Source organism: Melopsittacus undulatus, chromosome 4, assembly GCF_012275295.1.
Source record: "Melopsittacus undulatus isolate bMelUnd1 chromosome 4, bMelUnd1.mat.Z, whole genome shotgun sequence".
NCBI lineage: Eukaryota > Metazoa > Chordata > Aves > Psittaciformes > Psittaculidae > Melopsittacus > Melopsittacus undulatus.
In genome coordinates this window covers 17,440,833-17,451,629 of record NC_047530.1, presented here as the reverse complement: position 1 = coordinate 17,451,629, position 10,797 = coordinate 17,440,833, and positions in this window count along the sequence as shown.

Genomic DNA, 10,797 nt, shown 5'->3' with positions numbered 1-10,797 from the left:
TATGTGCTTTTCTCCCTCGAGACACTCTAGTGCCCAAGGGAAGGAAAACAAAGCCAAGCCTCTCAAGAAGATTATTGCTAAATCATAAAATCATAGAATAGTTAGGGTTGGAAAGGACCTTAAGATCATCTAGTTCCAACCCCCCTGCCATGGGCAGGGACACCTCACACAAAACCATGCCACACAAGACTTCATCCAACCTGGCCTTGAACACTGCCAGGGATGGAGCATTCATAACCTCCCTGGGCAACCCATTCCAGTGCCTCACCACCCTCACAGTAAAGAATTTCTTTCTTATATCCAATCTAAACTTCCCCTATTGAAGTTTGAACCCATTATCCCTTGTCTTATCACTACAGTTCCTAACGAAGAGTCCCTCCCCAGCATCCCTATAGGCCCCCTTCAGATACTGGAAGGCTGCTATGAGGCCTCCACGCAGCCTTCTCTTCTCCAGGCTGAACAGCCCCAACTTTCTCAGCCTGTCTTCACACGGGAGGTGCTCCAGTCCCCCTGATCATCCTCATGGCCCTCTTCTGGACTTGTTCCAACAGTTCCATATCCTTTTTATGTTGAGGGCACCAGAACTGCACACAATACTTCAAGTGAGGTCTCATGACAGCAGAGTAGAGGGGCAGGATCACCTCCTTTGACCTGCTGGTCACGCTTCTTTTGATGCAGCCCAGGATACGGTTGGCTTTCTGGGCTGTGAGTGCACACTGAAGCTGATTCATGTTCATTTTCTCATCGACCAACACCCCCAAGTCCTTCTCCTCAGGGCTGCTCTGAATCTCCTCTTTGCCCAACCTGTAGCTGTGCCTGGGATTGCTCCGACCCAGGTGTAGGACCTTGCACTTGGCATGGTTAAACTTCATGAGGTTGGCATCAGCCCACCTCACAAGCCTGTCAAGGTCCCTCTAGATGGCATTCCTACCCTCCAGTATATCAACCGAACCACACAGCTTGGTGTCATCAGCAAACTTGCTGAGGGCACACTCAATCCCTCCATGTCCATGTCACCAACAAAGATGTTGAGCAAGATTGGTCCCAACACCGATCCCTGAGGGACACCACTCGTTACTGGTTTCCAGCCAGACACTGAGCCACTGACCACAACTCTTTGCATGCATCCATCTCACCAGTTCTTTATCCACCGAGTGGTCCACATATCGAACTGATGTCTCTCCAATTTAGAGACAAGGATGTCATGTGGGACAGTGTCGAACGCTTTGCACAAGTCCAGGTAGATGACGTCAACTGCTCTACCCCTGTCCATCGGTTCTGTAGCCCCATCATAGAAGGCCACCAAATTGGTCAGGCAGGATTTCTCCTTAGTGAAGCCATGCTGGCTGTCACCAAGCACCTTGTTGTTTTTCATGTCATCCATTTTCCCCTTCTTGAAAATGGGGGTTATATTTCCCTTTTTCCAGTTGTCGAAAACTTCACCTGACTGCCATGATTTTTCAGATATGATGGCCAGTGGCTTTGCAACTTCATTCGCCAGCTCCTTCAGAACCCGTGGATGGATTTCATCAGGTCCCATGGACTTGTGTACGTTCAGGTTTTCAAGATGGTCTCGAACCAGATCCTCTCCTACAGTGGGCCTAAGGTTTTCATTCTCACAGTCCCTGCGTCTGCCTTCCAAGACCTGGGTGGTGCGGTCAGAGCATGTAACATTTGTGTAACATTTTAAAGCTGATTCCGATGTATTGCAAGGTGGGTACAGGATAAGGATATATAGGTGTTAGTGGGGTCTATTTTACACTACCTTCCAGTCATGGGTATTTGTTGCATAAGTTGCCATGTCTGGGTGCTAATTAAATTTTCACCTTGAAAGTATAGGGCTTTTTCCTTCTGACATAGGAAAGGAGAGCTTGTCCCTCACTCAGAGATCTAATGTGAAATTAAAAGTCTTTCAGTTATCAAAGATGAATTCAAGGATGTGTTAATGGCTTGGTGGGACCAGACCACCTTCATGGGTCCTCCCAGCCTCCATTAGCCTGGAGCCACATTGGCTGGCAGGGAAATGATGTGGCAGAGCACATCCAAGGGGACAGGGACTTCATAGCATGAACTTGAGGTCTTTGTAGAGCTTTTCATCACAGCATCATGTGTGTCATACGGCAACTCAGATGCACTTAGTATGCATTTGTCATGGGCCACACTCAGCCAAAGTGATGGGAATAGAGGGATATGTGGCAGTGCCTCACAATGGAGGTGCAGCAGAAAGATGGCACCCAAACCAAGAATACTGTCGTCATTTATTAACTGAGAATTATCTTAATTATAGTTATCTGTCATTAAGAGAATAGCAACAAGGTGTGACTATGTACTTGTTAGAAGATAGAAAACAGAAAAACCTTTGTTGTTTACTGTTAACTCCTTGTAACATGTCACCTCCAAATTGCTGTGCTACCACTGTACGTCCTTGTTAAACTGAATGGTCCTAGTGAGGTTCATAGAACACAGGTGGGGATTAACGCCATATGGCCATGGCAAGTCCCTCCTGACCTCAGGTCAGTGTTAGTCCAGCATTTCTGGAGATTCATAGGAAACTGATGGCTCAAATGAAACTGTTCAGCAGCCTGGCTGTGTTTTTAACACTTATGCATAAATCTGTGTCTGTTGGCCAGTGCATAACCAGGTTTATGTAACTTTAAAAAGTCAGCCATCAGTTTCACACACAAGTGTTAACTATTTCCCAGCATGACGCTTTCATTCTACCAAGTAGTTTTTCACTCATATCCATGGCATTAAATACACTTTGCATGTCTCACCAGAAGAGTTTGCCCTGGGCTGGCAAGAAAAAAATTGATTTTGAGTGCACACTCCAGGAAATACATAGAGAAGCTGTACAAAGTGAATGTCCAGCATCCAACCTGACCAGGGAACAGTCTTGCTGGCTCTGTTACTGTCAGCCTGTGGATTAATCCCTTAGAGACCTTTCTGGTGTGTCTTCTAGGTGTGCTGAAAGCACATTCCCCTTAAACAGAAGGTAGATCACAAGCGCATGTGTGGTTTGTGCAGTGATAACAACGTCTCTGCTTAACGTCTGTTGCCATCCAGTGGCAATAACAAAAATGGGCAGCGACTTCCTACCTCCATTTTACTGGAGCTGCCTATCACAATTTGAAGGACTGGAGCTATTCCCATGCTTTTAGCTGCTAAGTATGGTCATGCTTTTGTGCATGGTCAGAAAGATCTCATTGCATGTAGCAACAAAGGCTTTTGTTTTAGCCAGTTACGCAGTTGCTATGACTCCTTTGACTCCTGCAGAGGGGAAGGTAAAGCTGTACCAAGACATCTGCTGTTCTGTTGTCGCTGCTCCCACTTTACTCCTGGCATCTCCTCCCAGAGGTGGACACAGCTGTTACACGACAGGACTTAGAGCACATCTGGCTCTGCAGGAAAGGAGGTTTCAGCCACAGAGAAGGAAGACCAGATGCATTTGAGTTTTGCAGTAGCCAGAGCAAGGAGTGCAAATTTTTAGGTTTATTCTAAGAAAACCCTGTCTTGCAAGAGATTTTACACAAACTTTGGGAGATAATTCAACTGGTTGGTGTGCCCTGCACAGGGCTGTGACATTGCATAGCCCTGGTGACATTCAGGCTGTGCATGCAGGAAATTCCAGAAAAGACCTGCTGTCCTGGAAACATGTTTCCTTTAGCTGGAGGCAGTTTATGAGAAGCCTGGACCAAAGTGGGCTTGGAAGAAGCATTCTGGCTGTGAATGCTTTCCTGTCTTCTCTTGCCATGCATCAGTCACTCTCAGTCAGGGTGGCCTGTCTTACCGTATGCTGGTGTCCCACAACCTGGGTACCTGGTTCTGGGCAGAGATTTCCCCCGTGCTGGGTCATCATATCTCTCTTGTGTCTCTCCTTCAATGAGTATCTTAGGAGATTCCTTCTGCTTGATCCTTTGAATTAAACGTGCAGCAGCTTGTTATGTTTCAGATCAGATGTCTGAGCTCAGATTAAAAAGGAAGAAAAGGATATGGGCATTCATAGTAATGCTTACTTTAATTTTCTTTTCATTTCGTGTCAGAATATAGCAAAGGAAAAGGGAAAACCTGGCCCAGAGCTATGGGGTTCTGCTGTGATTCACATGCTAGATGGCACAACTGGGAGGACCTGGGCTCCAGACACACAGTTCCTATGCTACTGTGCTATGAGACATCCTGATTTTTATGCCTTGGAAAAGGCTTTTTGTAGCATTAATTTGGTTAGTGCCCTACAAGATTGTGTCCTTACAACACACCCTTAAGGTTCATAGCCATCCATCTCTATGTGGTGGCCAGGTGTCTCTCAGGTAGTATCATAAACTGCAGTCAGGATCACTTCTGATTTTGGGGTGTTGTTGGCAAGTGCCCTGAGTAGAAGAATATGTTTTTCCTTTCTCCCTGGTGCCTCTCATGCCACATCCTATAGTGTTCAGGGCTTGTCCCGCAGTGGACAAGCACAAAGCAACATGTGTTTTTTCCCCTTTAATCTCCCAGTGTGGTCCTTGCCCCCTGCTGCACTTGGTCCCCCAGACAAACTGATTTTGCACAGTTTCTCAAGGAGGCGGTTTTGCGACAGAGATCTAAGAGAGACCTGAAGTTATTTGGAACACATTTTGTTCAACAAAACATCATCTGCATCGCGTTAGCACATCCCTGCTGTCGGAGGAGTTGCTAGTGAGGCATTTTCCCGTGGGAAGGGGATGTTTGGAAGGGTTATTTAGCAACCTAAGGCTCATTTCTCATCTGTGTGCTTTCACCAGACTGGCTCTGCAGTCATCAGTAAGTCAGGCTGCAGTTTAAGCATATGATAATGTTAGTTTAATATTTTAGTGCCATCTGCTGTAAGTGCCTCCACACTCCCACCCATCTGCTTCGTGTGCTTCAGTTTGGTTTTTATGGGGCTCCAGTAGCTTTGCATCCTTTGGAAAATCCCTGTTCGTGAAAGGTGCAGGGAGAAGGATGCCCTGCCCGGGGCTAGCATGGCTTCGCCATGTGATGCTGTAGGAGGAGTGGGGTAAAACCTGCTTGGAGATGTAAATGTGAATATAGGCCTGGCCTTGCCACAAATCTTAGATCGATGAATCTCTCTGCACTTGCCTCCCACATGAAATAGCTTAGGTGGAAAAGGACCTGTGGAGGTCCCTGATCCAACCGCTTGCTCAAAGCAGCTTGCTTAGGATCTTGTTTACCTGTCCATCTGAACATGCTGAGAACAGCAAAGGCAGAGGTTTGTGGGTAGCTGAGACTTGGAGCCTGCAAATCTGGGTTAGTCCTGTGATGCTGCCTCAGCGCCATGAGCTGCAGACACACTGCAGAGAAGGATAAATTAGAGATACCACTCAGTGTAGCTTCATACAGTGTGGGCTGGCAGGAACTTTACAAGGTCCAGAGAGCCCATATCCTGGCCCACAGCCAGGATTCCTTGACAGATGCATGTGACTCATTTGGAAAAGCTTCTGTTGGCAGATCTTCTACCAGCTCCCAGGCATCTATTGAAAACAGTTGTCATTCTTCCATCATTCTTTACCCTAGGCTAAGCAGTTTTATCCACTTCAGTTCTTCCTCTTTGGTCATGTTTTTGAGCTGTCTGAACTGTCTTGTTCCCTTTGTTCTTTTCTACCATTGGCTGAATCCTTTTGAAGCGAACTGGAGAGAATGCTTGCATGGAGGCCATCCTCACATTGATGGTGGGTAACTTTCCTGCCTTACAGGGTAGGTCTGTCTATACTCCTGCAGACTCTCCACGGGGACCCCTCCTTCCCAGAAGGAGTCAGGACAAAGGAGGAGTTTGCTTTGGTAGATGAGGATTGGGTTAGGGATCAGCTCTGCAATCTGGACATCTATAAAACAATGGGTGTAGATGGAATACACCCATGGGTGCTGAGGGAGCTGGCAGAGGTCATTGCTGGGCCACTCTCCATCATCTTTGGTAAATTGTGGGAAACGGGAGAGGTGCCTGAGGATTGGAAGATGGCAAATGTCACACCAGTCTATAAGAAGGGCAAGGACGAGGACCCGGGTAATTAGACACCGGTCAGCCTTACCTCCGTCCCTGGAAAGGTGATGGAACAACTTATTCTTGACTCCATCTCTAGGCATATCAAGGATGAGGGGGTTATTAAGAACAGCCAACATGGTTTTACCGGGGGAAGTCATGTTTGACCAACCTTATAGCCTTCTATGAGGAAGTGACTACGTGGAGGGATGATGGTAGAGCGGTAGATGTGGTTTTTCTTGATTTCAGTAAGGCATTTGATACTGTCTCCCACAGCATCCTCATAGGTTAGCTAAGGAAGTGTGAGCTTGATAATCAGGTAGTGAGGTGGATCAAGAACTGGTTGAAAGGAAGAAGGCAGAGAGTTGTGGTCAATGGCACAGAATCTAGCTGGAGGTCTGTGACTAGTGGAGTCCCTCAGGGGTCAGTGCTGGGACCAGTGCTGTTTAATATTTTCATCAACGACCTGCATGAGGGAACTGAGTGTACCCTCAGCAAGTTCGCTGATGACACTAAATTGGGAGGAGTGGCTGACACACCAGAAGGCTGTGTTGCCATTCAGCGAGACCTGGACAGGCTGGAGAGTTGGGCAGGGAGAAACTTGATGAACTTCAACAAGGGCAAGTGTAGAGTCTTGCATCTGGGGAAGAACAGCCCCATGTACCAGTACAGGTTGGAGGTTTGACCTGCTGGAAAGTAGTGAAGGGGAAAGGGACCTGGGGGTCCTGGTGGATGGGAGGATGACCATGAGCCAGCAATGTGCCCTTGTGGCCAAGAAGGCAAATGGCATCCTAGGGTGCATTAGAAAGGGTGTGGTCAGTAGGGCAAGAGAGGTTCTCCTCCCCCTCTACTCTGCCTTGGTGAGGCCGCATCTGGAATATTGTGTCCAGGTCTGGGCCCCCCAGTTCAAGAAGGACAGGGGATTGCTTGAAAGAGTCCAGCGCAGAGCCACAAAGATGATGAAGGGAGTGGAACACCTCCCTTATGAGGAGAGGCTGAGGGAGCTGGGTCTCTTTAGCCTGGAGGAGACTGAGGGGTGACCTCATCAGTGTTTACAGATATGTCAAGGGTGGGTGTCAGGATGATGGAGCTAGGTTTTTTTCAGTGATATCCAGTGACAGGACAAGGGGCAATGGGTGTAAACTGGAGCATAGGAGGTTCCACGTTAACATCAGGAAGAACTTCTTTACTGTGAGAGTGACAGAGCACTGGAACAGGTTGCCCAGGGGGGTTGTGGAGTTTCCTACATTGGAGATATTCAAGGCCCACCTGGACAAGTTCCTGTGTGATGTACTCTAGGTTACCCTGCTCTTGCAGGGGGGTTGGACTAGATGATCTTTTGAGGTCCCTTCCAACCTGGGGATTCTGTGATTCTGTGAGTAGCCTTGTACAGCCCACTGCAGCAGCACAATGAGTTCCTTTGCTGCAGGAGGGATCCCTTCCATATTGCTTGGAAATGTTTATTCAGACTTCTGCAGCATAGTGTGCTGACCCATCTTTCCCTACTTGGACTAATTTGATTCTGTTAATTTTCCACATAACAATGATGGAGGAATTTTTTGAAGGGTTGGGGAAGCCCAGTAGAAAAGATGGAGTTAACCATTATAATCTTGCCCATTTCCAAGAAACAGAGAATCTTGAATGACTTACTGTTCAGATGAAATGCCACCTGAAGTTGGCTTGCTCAGTCAATGCAGAGCAGATGAACCTATGGTGGTGGGTGTTTTCCAAGAACCATGAACAAGTATCAAGTGAAAGAGGTCCTGTGGGCATAACTTACAGCTTTTCCACAAATCTTCTGGACTCTTCCCCTGAGCAAAATGTTTTCTGTTTCTCCTGAGATGTCTGATCCTACAGCCCACAGTGGTTCACAAATCTCTTACTCTGCTGTACACATGTCCCTTCCTCAATCTGTCCTCTTTAGGAACTTATGATGTGCAGTCTCAGTTTGAAACCAGTGAAGTAGCTAAAGTATAGAGGGTCTTCGGGGAAGAAATGACACCTGCATTGCTAAAACCCATGCTAGGGACATACCTAGAGCACTGGCAATTTGTCTGTTTTCCAGGCCAGTCTTCTGCTTCCATGTCTCTACTTGACTTCACTGATGTAAGGTCAGGGATGAATTTAAGACTAAGGCAGTGGACAGGAGAAAATGCAGTAAAGGCATGATTCACCCTGCTGTTGTCTCTCTGCTCTGATGCATGTTCTTTCTTGGCTTTGTAGCGTAGCAGCCCAAAGTTATGGCAAAAGTGTTTGATTAGGTATTTATTGGCTAAATTGATAAAAATGGTCAGTAAAGAATAAGAAAGCAGTTCCAAGTGAAAGTATCCGGGGCATCTCATGAGACCTCACTTGGAGTATTGTGTGCAGTTCTGGTGTCCTCAACACAAGAAGGACATGGAACTGTTGGAACAAGTCCAGAGGAGGGCCATGAGGATGATCAGTGGGTTGGAGCACCTCCCGTGTGAAGACAGGCTGAGAAAGTTGGGGCTGTTCAGCCTGGAGAAGAGAAGGCTGCGTGGAGGCCTCATAGCAGCCTTCCAGTATCTGAAGGGGGCCTATAGGGATGCTGGGGAGGGACTCTTCGTTAGGAACTGTAGTGATAAGACAAGGGGTAATGGGTTCAAACTTCAATAGGGGATGTTTAGATTGGATATAAGGAAGAAGTTCTTTACTGTAAGGGTGGTGAGGTGCTGGAATGGGTTGCCCAAGGAAGTTGTGAATGCAACATCCCTGGCAGTGTTCAAGGCCAGGTTGGACAGAGCCTTGGGTGATATGGTTTAGTGTGAGGTGTCCCTGCCCATGGCAGGGGGGTTGGAACTAGATGATCTCAAGGTCCTTTCCAACCCTAACTGTTCTATGATTCTGTACAGAGCTGTGGCAAGGAAGGCTGATTTTCGTATGTAGAATAGTTTCATACCAGGCATTCACCTTTCATGGTATATAGATTTTGAGAAGTTCAGCAGTAGATTGGTAGACAAAAACGTCTTCACTTCCAGCTACTTTGCAGTTCTGCTTTTGCAGAATCTCTAAGGAATCTAAAGGATTACTGTGAACATGTGATAGGATGCAAACAGTGAGCTGTGATGACACAGAGTCTGCAGACAAATCCAAATGGTCTCATTTCACAGGGTCACACTCCAGAGACTTTTGAATGACCAAGGCAGTGGGACCCCAGCAACTGTAACTGGAGGAGGTTCTCCATCCTAATTGAGCTGCCTCAGCAGCAACTCATAGGCATGTTCCTCTGCCCATGGAGAAGGAGTGGACACTTCACAGCTACACTTTTTCACTGTGGGCCAAGCAGATGGAAATGTTTCTGTCTTTGCAGCATGATATTGCCTGCCTTCCACATTTCTGGCCAGTTAATGAAGTTCAGCTGCCACGTAACAGCTTGTTACAGCAGTCAACTGTGATAATTGGAGCTGAGCTGGAGAAACCTGGAGATGTGCAGGTCATGGTGATGGGAATGAGCAGTGTGCACACTGGCAGTTTTGTGCTATACATGATTTTTCTTCCATTCCTCCCATACCCTTTTTTTTCAAAGAAGGAGTTTGGCATTTTCTGGCCTCAGGAGTGTTTGCAGGGTCTCTGTAGAGGGGTAAAGCAGAGATGGTCAGATGCTGGCTCTGGGGTTCTCCCTAGAGTTCTGGTCTGGTGGGAGCATATCAGGGATCAGTAACCACCAAGTGCAGTGATGCCCTATCATGAGGCAACATGTATATACATCAGAGAGTGACCTTGATGTGACCTTCAGAAATGTCTCAATAAATCTCATGCCTTTCAGATCACAACCTTTGCTGTCCATAGCCTGAACATTTGGCCATTTCACCTCTGGCATCTGTTTCCTCCCCTGAGTTTTGGCTGTGCTCATGAAAATTACTTCCCACATGTTGGGCAAGGTCAAACTTTTAATGCGTGTCAAAGCATCTTAAACACAGTGGCTGGGTGCTCAGAGGTGCTTTTAAAATTGGGCATAGCTTAATGTAGGGGGATCATACATCTTCTCTTGGGACTGCTGTCCACTCCACTGCTTGTCTGTGAGTTAAGTACAGAGCTATAAAGATTTATAGGCTGTATCCTTCCTTTTCATATGTCTTCCTTTCTAGAGCAAAGGACTGCCTCTGAGGAGCTGTCGTTAGCCATAGCCCTCAAACAGAAGTATACAGACCTTTCTGATAGAACACAAGATGATGGTGTTATAAAATGTTTCTGCCAGGTCAAGATTACATTGTGACCAGTGATAAAAAAAGAGCTACTTGTTTGACTACACAGATGCCTGATGGTTATGTCTAATGTTTAATTATCAAAGCCATGAATGGGAAAGTCTAAGCTAAGCACAGTGAGCAAGGGGGGGTATCTGTATACAAGCAGGAACCTGCCGAGAAGACGTCTGAAGAAGCAAGATATGTAATCTGCTAAGACCTATCTCAGTGAGCCTGGGCTGCACAAGCCCACTGCTTGGTTTTCCCCTATCCATATCCACATCCATATCCACATCCATGCCCTGCAAAGCCAAGCTCCCAAGGTGAACTCAGTCCTGCTTCTGAGGAAGACAGCAAGGAGATAACTGTGCATGAATGATTTTTCTGTTCATGTGGACACACCTCAATTGCAGAATCACAGTTCAAGCAGGATTTGAAAGCCAAAATCTTGACACAGTGTCTCTTTTGGATTCTCTTGGCATCAGTGATCAATGACTCAGCTTTCAGGCAAGGCTGTGACACTAGCAGTCTGATGGCAGCTGTTTTCTCCCAGATGCCTAGAGATAGTTATCCCTTGCCTCCCAGCAGATCTCAAAGATC